Below are 15,319 nucleotides of genomic sequence, written 5' to 3' on the forward strand. Positions count from 1 at the left end.
CTTGTGTTTTGGGTTGGCTTCCTGGTCTCAGGGTCCCAACCAGAGCAGGTTCCCCAAATACCTGAGGCCCACCCTTCCCTCAACTTTGCAAATGACTGGTCCATGCTCTCACTTCAGTTCCTCAGTGCTTACCTTGCAGACAGCTCCCTAGAACATCCCAAAGCAAACCTGGCAGCCAGAGGCTATGTCCCTATTTATTCCTTTCCTGGCAGCCTGCCTGACTTCCCATTTTACCTCTACTCAGTCTGCCCATCCCAGACAGACCTACCACCTAACAGACTGTGTATATTACACCCGGTGTACATTTTCATTATCAAGTAGACTGAATATAGGATTTACCATGGAAGTAAAATAAATCTTATAGGGGTGGAAGGAGGTGGCGAGATGGCTCAGAGGTTAAGAGCACTTGCTGCACATGCAGAGGATCAGGGTTCGGATCCCAGAGCCCGTATGGGACAGCACAAACCTGCCTGTATGCAGCTCCAGTTCTGAGAGATCTGATGCTGACTTCTGACCTCTACAGGCACCTGTATGGGTACACACGCACGCATGAACACACACCCACAAAATAAAAATAAAAGCGAATCTTTTTTTAAAAAGAGGATTATTACGAAAGAATTTTTCTAGAAAGGCTTAGCTGAATTGGGAAGACCTACAATGAATATAGGTGACGCCATACTGGACCGAATAAGGAGAAAGTCTGCTGAGCGCCTGCATTCACTACTCTGTTTCCTGACTGTGGAAGCCATGTGCTCCACCACTCATGATCCTTTTACTGTACCACCCCTGCTGAGATGATCTGCTCCCCTCCAACTGTGAGCCAAAACAAACCTTTTAATAATGGCTTGAATGAAAAATAATTCATGTATCTGAATACTTGGTTTGTCGTTGGTGCCACTGTTTGGGGGAGATTATGGAACCTTCTGGAGGCTGAAGCTTGCTGGAGAAAGTCCATCGGTATAGGTAGGTGGACTGTTGAGAGTTTATACTCTCTACTCCTGGTTCACCTGTGCTTCCTGCAGGCAGTTATACAAAGACGGGACCCCCCAGCTTTCTGATGTGGCCATCTGCTGCCATGCCTCTCCTTGGCATTATGGATTCCCTCGCCGCTCCCCGGAACCATAAATGAAATAAACCCTTTTTTCTGTAAGTCACTTTGGTTGTGGTGTTTTATTACACCAACCCAAAGTAACTCATTCAGAAACTGGTAACGGGAGTGGGATTCTACAATCAGAGGACAGCCCCGAGAGGCAGGCAAGCCCTAGGAGGCCATTGTGGGACCCTATAAAAGGGAAGCCTGAGTTGTTGTGGAGACCTCAAGATATTGGAAATGCCAACGCTGTGAAACGGCTGTCAAGGAGTTTCACACAGAGAGAGAATGGAACCAGTCAGAGTAAGGTCCATGTTTGCAGATAGCAAACGTGAAGGGTGCAGGCTGAGCCATCTAACCCTTTTGGAACTAAATTCCCATATACCAGGCATTGAGCTACAGGATCTGGGGTGTTTACCCTTCTTAGTTTTGATCTTATTTTAGTCCAGTACTTCCTCTCTGTGTTTCTATCCTCGCCTTGGAATAGTACGTGTATTCCGTGCAGTTATATGTTGGAAGTATATAATTTGCTTTTTCATTTTTCAGGGGGTGACAGTTAAGAGGTTGCCTTGAGTCTCAGAAGACACTATGAACCACAGACCAGTGTTAAAACTGTTGAAAGAGAGTATGGGGACTTTGAAAGTTAGACTAACCACAGGCCTGCACACTTTCTGTCCTTTGTTTTCTAATAAACTCTATAAGCGGGGGGGGGGGGGGGGGGGGGGGGGGAGAAAGTTAGACTAAACGCATTTTGCATTATGAGATGGCCATGAGCCTTGTGAGAGTCAGGGCGTGGAATGTGACAGTTGGAATGAGAACCGTCCCTCGGAGGCTTACTCAGTTGAACACTTGGTCCCTGGTTGGTGGCATCATTTGGGGAGGTTATGGAATCTTTGGAAAGTGGAGACTAGCTGGAAGAAGTCAATCACCAAAGAGGGCAGGCTTTACGAGTTTACGGCCTCACTCCACCCCTCGTTCTCTCTCTCCTTCTTGCACTGGATAAAGATGTGATTTCTCACCTTCCTGCTCCATGCCTCTGCAGCCATTATGGGCTTTCCCTTTGGAATGACAAGCCAAAATAAACTCTTGAATCAGTTGCTTTTGGTCACGGTACTTGACGGTAACAAAAAGGAGCTAATACACCTGCCTGCCTTCCTTAAACTGCTTCTGTTAGGCATTCTGTCATGGCGATGAGAAAAGTCGCTAGTATGTGACGTCCAAGCAGGCAGAGTCTCTTAGCAGGTTCCTGGAACCCTGCTTCGTAGAGGAGGAAGTTGGGCTCTTCCCAAACCACACGGAACTGGTGGGAACAATCAGCCCCATTTAACATCGTATATCCTATTTTGCAATGACGTAAAAGCCCTCGACTAAAAGAGCTTGCTCTGGGTCAAGGCTAGGAAGGGCTGAGTTGGTTCCTAAAGCCAGCCCTTCAGTGTCACACTGTCATCCCTGTTCCCTGGAACCCTGTCGTACTCTTCTGAACACAGCTGTTGTGGTAGCTCGCACGGCAATGTCCTCTATAGACTCTGGCTTTGAACATTTGGTCCCTAATTGGCGGCACCGCTTGGGGGAAGCTTAGGAGACACCTCCTTGCTGGAGGAAGGATGTCTCTGGAGGTGGGCTCTGAGAGCTTAAGGCTCTGCCCTAATTCTTGTTCACCGTCTCTGCTTTCTGCGTGTGGTTCAAGACGCGAGCCCTTCGTTTCTGTTCCAGCTGCCATGCCTGTCGTCTGCTGCCTCTGCTCCACCACCATGGACTTTAACTATCTAAAACTGGAATCCCAAATACACGCTTCTTCTGTAAGTTGCCTTGGTCAACAGTGTTTTATCTCAGCCACAGAAAAGTAGCTGATACACCTGTGTGTGTCATCTTCACCACCAGATAATGAAGCCAAAGGCTGGGGCCAGAGCCAGGAAGTATCATGGCGGGCGGGTCCCTGTGTTAAATCTGCTCAGAGGGGCCAGTGCCTCCCAGAAGGCCTCGATAAAGACTTAAGTGACACTGAAATGGCTGACCAGTGAGTGCTCCTTGGAGCAAGTGGCTCTGCCGACATCTGAGGCTTGCTTTGGATGAGGGAAGAGGGGCAACATGGAGGGTCACCTCAGCGTGTGGTGTGGGCAATGGGACCAGTTAGGATTGTGGAGAAATGGGTACCTTTGAGTGTCTGAGCCAGCGGACACAGCCTAGTCATGGAATATTTGGAAGGGCAGACTTGAGATGAAGGCCAAAGGGAGCCACAGCCAGTGTGAGAGAATGGTCAGGGCTACAAGGCTAGAGTGCAGAGAGAGTTCAGGCCACTCCAAAGGAGGCCGGAGAGCAGTTTTATTTCATCTCAGAGACCGAGGAAGCTTATCTCTTTTGGGGCCTCATGTTCCCTGTCCCTTCCTGCACACTCTCTCATCCATCTCTCCATAACCAAGAGGTGCTGGCAGGTGGAAGAACCCTTGGCTACACTTGCGAGTCTCTTTCCTGACTCTCCCACCTGTCCTCTGGCCAGTTTCCTTGCTGGGAGGATGGGGAGGAAAGACTCCATTCAAACACAGATGACCATTCAGGAAGCAGTTTTCAGACTCCCGAGAAGCCTGATTAACCAGGATTAGAGTCACATGGGGAGCGGTCAGGTTATGTTTTCATATTCTCAGCAGCACAAAAGCAATTTAAGTCCACAAATCTTCTTATGTGGATGGAAGGGTGCTTTACCTGGAGCCTGTGCAAACAGCATGAGAAGTGAAGAACCAGAGTGGGACCTTGCAGGAGCCTGCTGTCTGGGTACCCAGGCACACAGGTCCTCCAAGGGTGTTCCGGATTTGGATGGTATGGTAACCAGAGCACAGGAAAGGCAGCTTAAGGACCACCCCCCCTCCAGTGTCCCGGGGCTGTCAGCTGCTTCTAAGGAGCTCACGTTAGTGAGATGGGGCAGCCAGGCTGCTGGGAGCTGAGCTTCAGAAAGCTGACATGTGACTCCAAGAGGGTCCTTTCTGCATACTCCCTTCATTTCCACAGGAATAGCTCTAGCTGCCTAAGTCCCTGAGTCGAACAAAGGCTCATAAGAAAGAGCCACCCTTTCACGTGGCAGTTTACCACATCCAAGTTGCCTGTTGGCACCTCCCCCAAACTCAGGAAATGAGGAGCACTGACTGCCCTAGGCAGGGGACTGCTGAGCAATCCTCCTGGACTACTGGGGTACCAGGCTGGATGGACTAGAGGCCTAAGGACCAGCACTGTAGAAGCAGAGGATTCAAACAGCAGCAGAGGCTGGATAGCCCTCCTGAGGTCTGGAGTGAAGACCGGAATAGATGGTGGCCTGCCAGGCAGTGTGGGCTGGCAGGCCTAATAAGCAGGGAACGTGATGACTAGTGGATCATGGAATGTGCTTCCTGGCCCTAGATTAGCCCTGGAGACAGGGACACCACATCCACAAGAGAAATGCTACTGTTAGTCTCTCCCCATGTGCACCCTTGTTAGAGAAGCCTGAACACAGCCATGCAGCCCTGTGCCGGGGAGGACAGCACAGGGGACCTCTTTTCAGTATGCAGCCTGCTCTCCTGGGTGTCTCCGGGAACTGCAGCCTTGCAGCTCAGAGCTAATTTTTCTTTGTATACTGGAGACATGGAGACAGCAAGGGCTGAGGCTATAACTCACTGCCACATTGTGAGTGACAAGCCCCCAGTCCAAGCCAGACGTGACTCCTGCCCATGTCTGTGATGGATACCATACGCTGGGGGCCAGAGACACCGTGGATCCCTGGTGCGGTGTGTGGTCACGGAGGAGCCTCCTCATCAATCATTACATGATCACAGGGCTTCAGGTTTCATGGGAGAACTCACTAAGAGATCAGCCCTCAGGTCTGGGGTCAGCTGCAGGACCACAGCCTGCCACCCTTCCCTATGCATGAGACAATGTAACACCTCGGAGTGGGAAAATGCAGGCCTTGGCCTCCAGAAGGATGTTACCCTGTCTGCCCCTTCTCTGGCTCCCTGTGCACTTCTGTGCCTCAAGCCAAGCACCAGGAGCTTATTCTGCGTTATCCAATCAACCTGTCAGTGTGTCCACTTTGCACATCAGGAAAATGAAGCCCAGAAAGGGGAAGTCACTTGCCCCAGTGTGGAACAACTTATAAGAGTTAAGCTAGGGGCTGGAGAGATGGCTCAGGGGTTAAGAGCACTGACTGCTCTTCCAGAGGTCCTGAGTTCAATTCCCAGCAACCACATGGTGGCTCACAGCCTCCTGTAATGAGATCTGGTGCCTTCTTCTGGCCTGCAGGGACACATGCAGACAGAATACTGTATACATAATAAATAAATAAATAAATAAATAAATAAATAAATAAATAAATAAATAAATCTTTTTTTTTTAAAAAAAATGAGTTAAGCTAAAAGGCTGCCTAAGCAGTGTGGCTGGAAAGCCCAAGCTCTTCCTGCTGGGTTTTGCCTCTCAGGTCTGGTCTTGTGCTAGGTCCCTTCCTGGGGCATAGCAGCCTCCTGCCCCAGAGTGTCCATGCAGGAAGGTGAGGGTCATCCCACCCAGTCCTGCATTTCCCAAAGTGACCACAGATGCTACACCCTCCGTCTAACTGAGTAAGCATGCGTGGAGGAGAGAGGCACCCTGAGCTAGTCCCAGTGATGGCTGGAAGTGCAGAGAGAGTGGGACCAGCCAACTGGCAGGTGGGTGTTCAATACAGACATTGCCCTGTGACCTGTTATGAGTATAGAGGAGGGGTGAGAGGTCTGGACTGTGCATCTCCTGCTGCCTCTTAATGGACCTCTGCATGGGGAGTGCAGTTTTAAGAGCATCATATTCTGGTCCATTTGTTTTAAAATATACAGGTATCCTTTCATCTCCTCCTAGCACCAGTGACGAGAGGCTGCTCTGGAAAAGTCTGACAGCTCCCTTTGGCTCTCAGAGAGATGGCAGAGTTGGAGGGCAGGAGGGCACAGATGTTCCAGGCGTGGGGAAACATACACAAGTTGGGGCTGGAAACCTCGGCCTGAATCTGGCTCTCAGATGTAGCCAGTCAGTGCCCTCTGCAAGGCCTCTTCCACATAATGCCTCATCTAGACAATTCAAGGGACAAATCTTTCCCCTGAGAACATGAACATGGGTATGGGGGCACAGCTATGTGACAGAGGGGCACTGTTTGGTTGTGTAAAATAAGACAGAGATCTAAGTAGGCGCAGCCCTTAACATTTCCTTCCCTTAACATTTGCTCCATGTGCTGACCCCTGTCACCTCCCCTCTCTTGGTCCATCCTTCCCTTTGTCAGGGAATACACTGACAGGTGGAAAAACTGGACTTTGACATTTTCAAGCACAGATGAGTTAAGTGCGTGTGAGTGTGTGGGTCTACGTGTTGTACCCTGGAGTTCAGACCCAACATCATTCTCAGTAAAGAAAATGAATAATCAAACCTTGTAAGGGTGAATTATGTGGGAGTGAACTGGCTTTCCCTATGGGTGCAGATAGTGACCATTTACAAGGTCCATAGTATATCCCTGCAGAGCTCTCCCACTGGGCAGCAGGGCCTTCTCCCTGATCTACAAGTGTCATGTCCTCTGCCAGAATCTGGAATTACCTACAGCCTGACTGGTTAATTCCCAAACATAAAACAGAATCTATCCCCAGACTCCTGCTTTCTTGTTTGCCGCGCTGTGCTTTGCCCCAAAAAAGCTCCACAACCCTTCAACTCCTGGAATTCAATGCCAGCCCACATCACCTCCACAAGATCCTACCTAAGTGACCCTCTGAGCTACAATAATGACTATCCTGCCAAGATATGCCATCAGCGCAAAAGTGTCTTCACAGCTACGGGGTAACCAATCACTTTCTGGTTGGATTTAGGGCTCACTCCACAGATCAAAACTCAGATCTGGTCAAGAATCTATGGCTGGGGAAGCCACAAGCCCAGGAAAAACTTATTACTATTATTTTGGTAAATAGACATAGTATCAAACTACTTTTTAAATACTCGTTTTTATATCCATAGGTCAGCATATCATTCATCCTTCATCAGAGAAGCTTCTTTTTGCACTGGATGGTGGTTAATACAGAGACACACAGCTGGTCAAGTGTAGAGAGTAAGTGATGGTGGAGTGTTCATCTACATCACATATTTACATGCAACATCTATATCACACCAAAATACAACAGCTCTATCACACCTTCTCCCTCCAAAGATTGAGGGATATTCCAAAAGAGGGGACGCAAAAACTGTAAGAGATAAAGGCAATGGGAGACAGAGGAGAAACAGTGTTTTCCAGACATGGCAAGACCACTGTACTCATTAATTCATACCAGTTGTGGTTGCCTGCACAGAATCAAGCCAGTCAACAATGCAGTGTGTGTGTGTGTGTGTGTGTGTGTGTGTGTGTGTGTGTGAGAGAGAGAGAGAGAGAGAGAGAGAAAGAGAGAGAGACAGACAGACAGACAGACAGACAGATAGACAGACAGAGACATACACAGAGACAGAAATGCACACACACACACACAGAGAGAGAGAGAGAGAGAGAGACAGACAGACAGACAGACAGACAGACAGACAGAGAGAGAGAGAGAGATCATGAGGCTCCACCTCTAGCTGAGAGCTATTGGCACTTGGTGGCTTCTGGGGGAGGGGAAGACAATTTTCTGCAGGGTGTGACCTCTGGTAGGTCAACCATGCTTCAGTGGATGGTCTTATACCCATCCAAATAAGGCAAAACTATTGAACATAGTTAACATTTTAAAAATGTAAAAAGAGGATATGAAATTGGGAGAGAAACATGGTGGGGAGGTCTGGGAAGAGTTCAAGGAGAGGGGGGTAGATATGATCAAAAGAGGTAAATTCTCAAAGAATAAATGAAACGTATTTACAAATCTAAAGGTTACTTTACCACACCTTGAATTCCCATAAAGGCATTAGTTCCATCACTGTGAAAGTATTTGCTGTAGCTCTGCCCTGTCCCTGCAGTGATATGTGTTGGGATAACTGGTACATAAAAGAGAGAGGCCTTGCCCTGGGAGAATGCATTTTATTTTATTTTATTTTATTTTATTTTATTTTATTTTATTTTATTTTATTTTTTGTCATCAGGAAGACAAGCAGTGACTAAGAAACATAAAAAATGAATCTCACCCAAGCTGGCTCTCTTCCTGTCTGGCTGCACCTTTCCTGCTCTCTAGGGTCACAGCAGACCCCATGGGACTCCTCAAGCCAACAGGCCCGGGGACTTTGCACAGTCTCTCTGCCCTGCCCAGGGGCTCTTCCCCCACCAGATTGCTCCTCCATTCAAAGCAGGATGCTGGGTCTGGCGAATGATGGCTTCTTGGACAAACTGTCTCTATCACCTTTGCATCTCTTCACCTTTGTGTTCTAGGTCACACAGTAACTAGGGAACATAAAAGGGTTGCTGTGCAAGGCAGAAAGGGTGGACCTGAAGCTTAGCATCCGCCACTTCCTCCTCTCCGCCCTTCCCCCAGCTCTGGCTTTGTTCCAGCTGTGCTCCTAGAAGAGTGACCAGGGATGCCTTTAACAGTCACCTGGACAGCAGGCACCGTAAAAATGTGCACCTCTATTGCAAAACGGTGGCACCCTACATTTGAGGTTCCTGTTTCATACCGCAAAACACTGCATGTGCAAGCCTTGGTCCCGGCCTTTATTTGCCTCTCAGAACTTAAGAAAGTACGACTGGAGCCCTATGTCCTCTGAAGCCTCGAGGAAGCAGGGATTCGGTAGCTGCATTTCCTCATGAGTGAGATAAAAGTCAAGTCTGAGATGATACACCACCATTATTTTGCTACCTACATGTCCAGATATTTTTATTAACAAAATCACTCTAGGTGACATCTTGGTGACAGAGCAGATCTTTGTCCCTGGCTCCTCCCAGATGGAGTACCCCAGATCTCAGCACCACCTTCCCTGGAGCTTTGGGGGGGTCTCCAGCTCCACAGGATGCTTGGGCTATTGGATATAAGGCACCAGAGGCAAAATCGACCTGACTGAAAAAGACAAAATTAGCTATCAACAGGACCACGGTAAACTAATGGATTCCGGGCAGATACTGGGGGGAAAAACACACACAAGACAGTGAGGGGTAATCTCTAAACGTTTACATTTTGGAGCCTGCAAGAACGAATTAGCCGAGAACTGTCAGCACTTTGCCCAGTAGGGAAAGTCTGTTAGGATGAAAGATCCCCACAAAGAGCTTCCTGTTAGAGACACTTTTGTCCTGTGCCCATTTGGACTGATATATTTCTCTTGTCCCCTGCCACAGTCCAATTCAACAGGCCCTTGGGGATGACAGACAGAGAAAAAGAGAGTGGAGTGTGGCTGTGGTGGCTGAGAAGTGAACACACACAGAGTCAAGCTGGAAGAGGGCAGTGGGGTACCAAGTACATTCCCTGCCTCCGGGCCTTTGCACCTACTGCTGTCTACACAGCAGTCTTCTTACTCCAGGGTCTGTTAGGAAGGGTATACACAGTGTCTGCGTCTGTGCTGGAGTCCTGTACTGGGTGGGTCCTTGGCCTTCATGAGGGTCCGTTTCGTATCAGGCATATGGATCGGGACACTCCGATGATGCTCAATGAAGCAGGCTCGCTGACAAGAGCCACAGCCTGCCCCAACAAGGCTGGGTTGCATTCCACAGAGCTGGAGTTCTGGTCCCTTCCTTTATGAGATACTTACAGGTGCTCCAAGCCTGGATCCAGGCAGCATGGGCTTTCTGATTGTCCTTTTTCCAGCTGAATGAAACTTTAGTTTATGGAAGGTTTAATAAGTCTGTCTGGGCCCCCAGGAAAGAACCGCTCAACTGTTCCGACAAATGAGTTTCAGCCTCTGCATCCCCACTTCCTGGAGGGTCTGGGGATACATAGCTGGTCCCAAGGTCCAGCCTGGAAGCCCTAGGCAGTGTGAGGGTTTGCAGCTCCCAGGTTTTCTTTGCTAAGAGCCCGAAGCCTGGAGATAAAATGGGGGGTTGCTGCCAGGGGGCTTGTACCCCCCTGCTCACCGCTGCTCACCTCAGAGACAAGCTTTGTCACATTTCAGGGTTAGAGAAGCACCCCACTGCTACTACCTCCCTGCCTTAGCATCTGAAGGGATGCAGCCAGCCTAGGGATGTCCACCAGTCTGTGGTGACGTTGAGGCTAGGACTCGGGGTCCTTGACTTTCTCAGCTCATCCCTTACAGTAGGAGCAGCTGTAGGAACTGTACAGCGGGTGCCTGGCCGGTGCCAGTGTCTCCACACTGTTGGAGAATTAGACCTGGATAGAGGTCATGCCCCTGCATCCTTCTAGCTCCAGGCCCTGCCTGCTGGGCCTCCCTCCCGGAGGCCAGCACCCCACAGCGGCCCAGCCTTGCTTTCTGAACGGAACCTCCTGCTCCACTTGACATCACAGGCCTGACACAGTCACGTGCCGAGGGCTCACAGCCCGATCTCTGAAAGGCATCTTGAGAATAAATGCAAAGCCACGAAATGAAACAATGTCAAATTTCACTGAGAGCAACTGGACTAAGGACGAGCAAACAGCTTCCTGTTAGAGACACCTTTGTCCAGCCCCATTCAACTGTCTGATTTTTCTTGTTCCCTCCCGGTCCTACAGGCACTTGGAAAAGACAGACAGAGGAAAACAGGGGGAGTGGTGGCTGTGTTGGGGGTGGGGAGCGGGTACTGAACACACAGAGAAGTCAAGGTGGAACTGGGCAATGGGGTACCAAGGACATTGCCTGACTCAGGGCCTTTGCACACACTGCTGTGTAGACAGTCTTTTTTTTTTTTTTTTTTAAACCCCAGAGTCTTGTTCTTTCATTGCATCATCTACTTTGCTTGTTATTTTGTGTCTGCTCAGGTACACACACATGTGCAGATGCATGAGTGTGCACAGGTACACGTGTAGGCCAAAGGTCAGTGACAGATGTCAATTTTGTCAGGAGCCATCCACCTGGTGCTTTGAAACAGGGACCTGAGCTGATCAATTAGGCTGTGCTGGCTGGCCAGCACACCCCAGGGACCTGCTCATCTCACTGTCCCTGGTGCTAAGGTGGCAAGCACGTGTCACTATACCCAGCTTTTGAAAATGTGAGTGTGGGAACCCCACTCGGGTCTTCACATCTGCGAGGCAGGAGTTGATTGAACTGAGCCGTCAGGCACCCTAAGCCCTCACTGCATTCGTGACTGCCCAAAGGCCCTCCTGGTCCCCTTAAAGTCACCTTGCTGCCATTTCCTCTGGCTCGGTAGGCAGCATTTCCCATGCCTTAACCATGAGATGGCACTGCACCAGGGCTCAAGTTACTTGTTTTTCTTGTGTCCCCTGCTGACCTGGGAGTTCACTAGTCTGCCTTGCCCAGGGCCCCCAGTTGGAAACGGTGTCTTGGGTCACTGGGGAACACTCAGGGCTGGAAACCAGGTTCTTTCTGACTGGGCTCACAAGGGGAGGGAGGAACCTGTCAGACAGAGCAGCCTGTGACCCAGAGGCCTTAAGTCTGGAGTTTGCCTTTTCTGCTTGACCCCGGACAAACAAATTATCGGTTCCTGGGAGGGACTTCCTCTGGAAAAGCAAGTAACCAAAAATAACCAGGTGGTGTAACTGTCCAACCACCCATGACAGTGTCACTTGAGGGTGAGAGGCGTCTGTGGGCACCTCTGTGGCTGAGGCAGGATGTGACGCCGTCTTGAGGAGGCGCCTGGCCTCTCTGATGCTCAGCGTCCTGCTTCCTAGAGAGCTGGGTCTTCAGAGGGCTTCTTAGGGAGGTGGATATACTTCTGCCAGTCACCTAGGACTCACTCCTCAAATCAGAACCCTGGAGCTAGGGAGTGTCCTAACCACAAACCAACCCCCTTCTCAGTTCAAAGCCCCACAGCACTTTCCTGTAAGCCCACAGTTCTGCGTGAGGTCACCAATTGGCCAAAGCCACAGCTCAGCTTTCGGTGGAGACAGTCAGCCCAACCCCATCCCAGACAACGCAGAGCACAGTTTCTAGAGTCAAGGGAAATAGAGTGCTGACCTGCTGTGCCACCACATTAGAGGAGTTCCTTGACCTCTCCGAGTCCCAGTGTCTTCATCTGAAAAACAGAAACAAAAGCTCAGCATCACCGGCAGGAAGATGGATGCTGTAGGGTCAAGGAGGGATTTCCTGCAGTTTGCACAGCAAACACGAACTTCTGAAGTAGAGTCACGGCCCTGTTAACTGTTCAGTGCCAGGGAAGAACACACAAGTATCTAAAACAGCACTAGACTGAGAGAGAGCCGCCATGTCTCTACTTCCTGTCTAAAACGGAAACAGCAAAGCTCTAGAGACCAGGCCTCTAAGACTATTTTCAGTTCCAAAGTGTTAAAGGTGGAGCACCTGCCCCAGAGTGTGAACTATTGGGGGTGCTGGCAGGTCCAGCTCCTCCTACTCCCAGGGGGATGAATATGGCTGGAATATATAGCCCTTTCCTGTGGGCCCACGAATAGAGGCTGAGCCCCGCACACACCCTAATCTCAGGGCAGTAGATGCCACATGGGAAGAATGTGAGCTGCACTTGAGGGACCATGAGGACAGAGCCTCGGCTGGAGCTAAGGTCCCAGGTCAAAGGCCGTAACTTCTCTGACCCCGGCCCCTGCATCAAGTTGTTGTTAAGGGTCTCAGAAATGGGGTCCAGAGACAGGCTGTCCTTTTGGGAAAGAGATTTATTGGGTGAGTCCTTGGCACTACAGAAACCCAGCAAAGGATAGGGGAGGGGCTCTGACAGGTTTCAAAGGTGGGGGAGGGATTCCCCTGCCGGGTAGTTGATAAGTAGCCCATAGTACGTGCCTGCCTTCAGGTTATCTCTGATTCCCAGGGAACAGAGGAAGGCAGATGTTCTGCCCTAGAGTTAATGTGTGTCCATCATGTGGGATATGTGACGTGCAGCTCCTTTGCTTAGAGTCTTAGCAATCTTCCTTCAAGGAAGGAAGACTGTCCCGGTGCCTATTAGTGCCTATTATTTCCCTGTAGAAGTGGGAATTACAGTCAGCTGAGTGTGGAGGCTGCCACAGGTGAACACAGCGTGATAGGCCCCTGACACAAACTTAACTGTTATGGGTCACACTGGGGCAGGAGGCAGAAAGAAGCTCTGACTTGAGAACATTCTTCTGTAGCCCAGGCTGGCCTCGAACTTATAGAGATCCGCCTGCTTCTGTCTCTCAAGTGCTGGGATTAAAGGCATGCGCCACCACCGCCCGGCCCTCACCAGGATTTCAAAGAACACCATATCATCAGGATCACCGCCTATCTCAGTGTATCTTCTGATGCTATGATAAAACACCCTGACTTAAGCAACTTAAGGGGGAATGGGTTGATTGGGATCATGATTCCTGATTACAGCCTATCACTGAGAGGAAGTCAAGGCAGCAGAAAACTGAAGGGGCTGGTCACATCAGCATCAGTCAAGAACAGAGAGCAAGAGACTGACTGATGGATGGACGCCTGTGGTCAGCTTGCCTTCTCCAATCATAAAAAGTTCAGGGTCCCTGTCAAGTCCAAAAGACACCCTCTTCCCCCAACTTCTCATTCCTATACAACCTTGCCTTTTCAGTCACATGCTCTCTTGGATCTCTCTCTCTCTCTCTCTCTCTCTCTCTCTCTCTCTCTCTCTCTCTCTCTCTCTCTCTTTGTCTTCCTCTCTCTTCCTCCTCTTCCCCCACCCATCATGGTCTGGTCCATTCTACTAGCCATGTTTGTCTACTACTTTCTCTCCCCACTCTGGACTCTTCCAGATGCCTCTGGCTGTTCTCCCACTCCTATCTACAATAAAAACCTTCTCCTCAACTATATCTTAGAGTGGTCATGTTCTCATTTCATACATCTGATGCCTGAAGGAAAAGGAGGAGATGAGCGCATCTAGTTATGGTTGAGGAAGAGGTTTTTATTGTACCTACGAGGGAGGGCACAGCCAGAGGCATCTGGAAGACTCCAGAGTGAGCATGGCCAGCAGAAGAGACTGGAACATCAGGAGAGAGAGAGAGAGAGAGAGAGAGAGAGAGAGAGAGAGAGAGAGAGAGAGAGAGAGAGAGAGGAAACACTTGAGGAAGAGGAGAAGGAGATAAAACAGAAGATGAGGAAAGGGACGTGAAGCTTGGCTGGGGGGAGGCGGGGGGGGGGGGTACCGGGAGGAGGTTGGAGAGGTTTAGAGTAAGGGGTAGGGTGAGAAGTGCTGAGAGGAGCCAGGACTCTGTTGCAGGTACTTTGAGGCTGAGAGAGAGTGGCAGCCAGAGTCGGCTTTGATATGTTAATAGGCCTTCAACCTAAGGAAGGCTGAGAAAGCTCCCAGAGCAACACTGAGTCATGGTTGCAGCTCACATAGTTCATTCACCTGTTACATGAGCAAAATCCTCTACAAGAGCTAAGCATAGAGTATTGTTTGTTACACAGCTCAGCTTACAGATCCAGAGTCTCTTCTGCAATGACTACTTTCTACCACCAAGTATTTGGTTTGTAAGAACAGGGGGGGGGGGTCAGGGGGTGTGCTTCTATCCACTGTGACACTAAGCACCTCCGTGGTCATGAATAAAGCCATTTCACTTCTCTGATCCTTTGCCTTCACGAGCAAAATAAGAGTGGTGTTGATCATAAATAAAATCATTACGGCAGGTTCACAGAAAAGAGCCCACACAGAATTACCCTTCAGAGCTTTATTGGGAGAGAGAGAGTCTTGTGACCATGGGCAGCTATGATTGGGCTTTGAAATGGGAGAGAAAGAGAGACAGTGTCCACATATAACATGATGGAGGTTCTGAAGGAAAGAACCTTGAATTCCTGAGAACAAAGCAGGGTTTATGCTCTTAAATTAATAGAGCTGCAGCAGGGTGTGGCCTGATTTCTAGGAGAGAGTGGGCGAGAGGCAGTGGGGGGGTCTGTGATGTAATGGGAGGTGTATGCGTGTTCTTAGACTGTTGCAAGGATTGGCTGAGAGACACATGGAGTCCTCAGCACTGTGCCCAACAAAGGAGAGCTGGAGACGGACAGGATGACAGCCTGATGTGTGAGGATTGAAGACAGACACCAAGGGGCTGGATCTAAATCGAAGTTGTATTCACATGTGCTTATAGCAGCTACTCTGGGGCCCACGGGACGGGGTGGGAGGTTCACATCGCACTCAGATGGGGTGAGGGCAGCCGGGAAGGGGAAGTTGACATCTTTAGGCACACAGAGGCACAGAAGGAACAGTAGGGTGGGAAGACACATGTGGGATGCAAGTGACCCCCCCCCCATTCCCATCTGTTTCTTAAAGGACAA

At 49.8% G+C, this 15,319-nt stretch overlaps 1 protein-coding gene across 7 annotated transcripts in view; it reads right to left on the bottom strand.

Moving 5' to 3' along the window:
- St3gal1 (ST3 beta-galactoside alpha-2,3-sialyltransferase 1) overlaps window positions 1-15,319 on the bottom strand; it is a 75,724-nt gene that overhangs the window by 14,470 nt on the left and 45,935 nt on the right. For 6 of the 7 annotated variants that reach the window (XM_028876001.2, XM_028876002.2, XM_037197515.1 and 3 more), the window contains one exon: window positions 12,065-12,122. The gene's annotated coding sequence lies outside the window, so the exon portion shown is untranslated. Of the gene's footprint in view, window positions 1-466; window positions 488-12,064; window positions 12,123-15,319 lie in introns of those variants that run through there. The other variant, XM_037197517.1, reaches the window with a different exon arrangement.

The sequence above is a fragment of the Peromyscus leucopus genome, chromosome 20 (genome assembly GCF_004664715.2).
Source record: "Peromyscus leucopus breed LL Stock chromosome 20, UCI_PerLeu_2.1, whole genome shotgun sequence".
Taxonomy (NCBI): Eukaryota; Metazoa; Chordata; class Mammalia; order Rodentia; family Cricetidae; genus Peromyscus; species Peromyscus leucopus.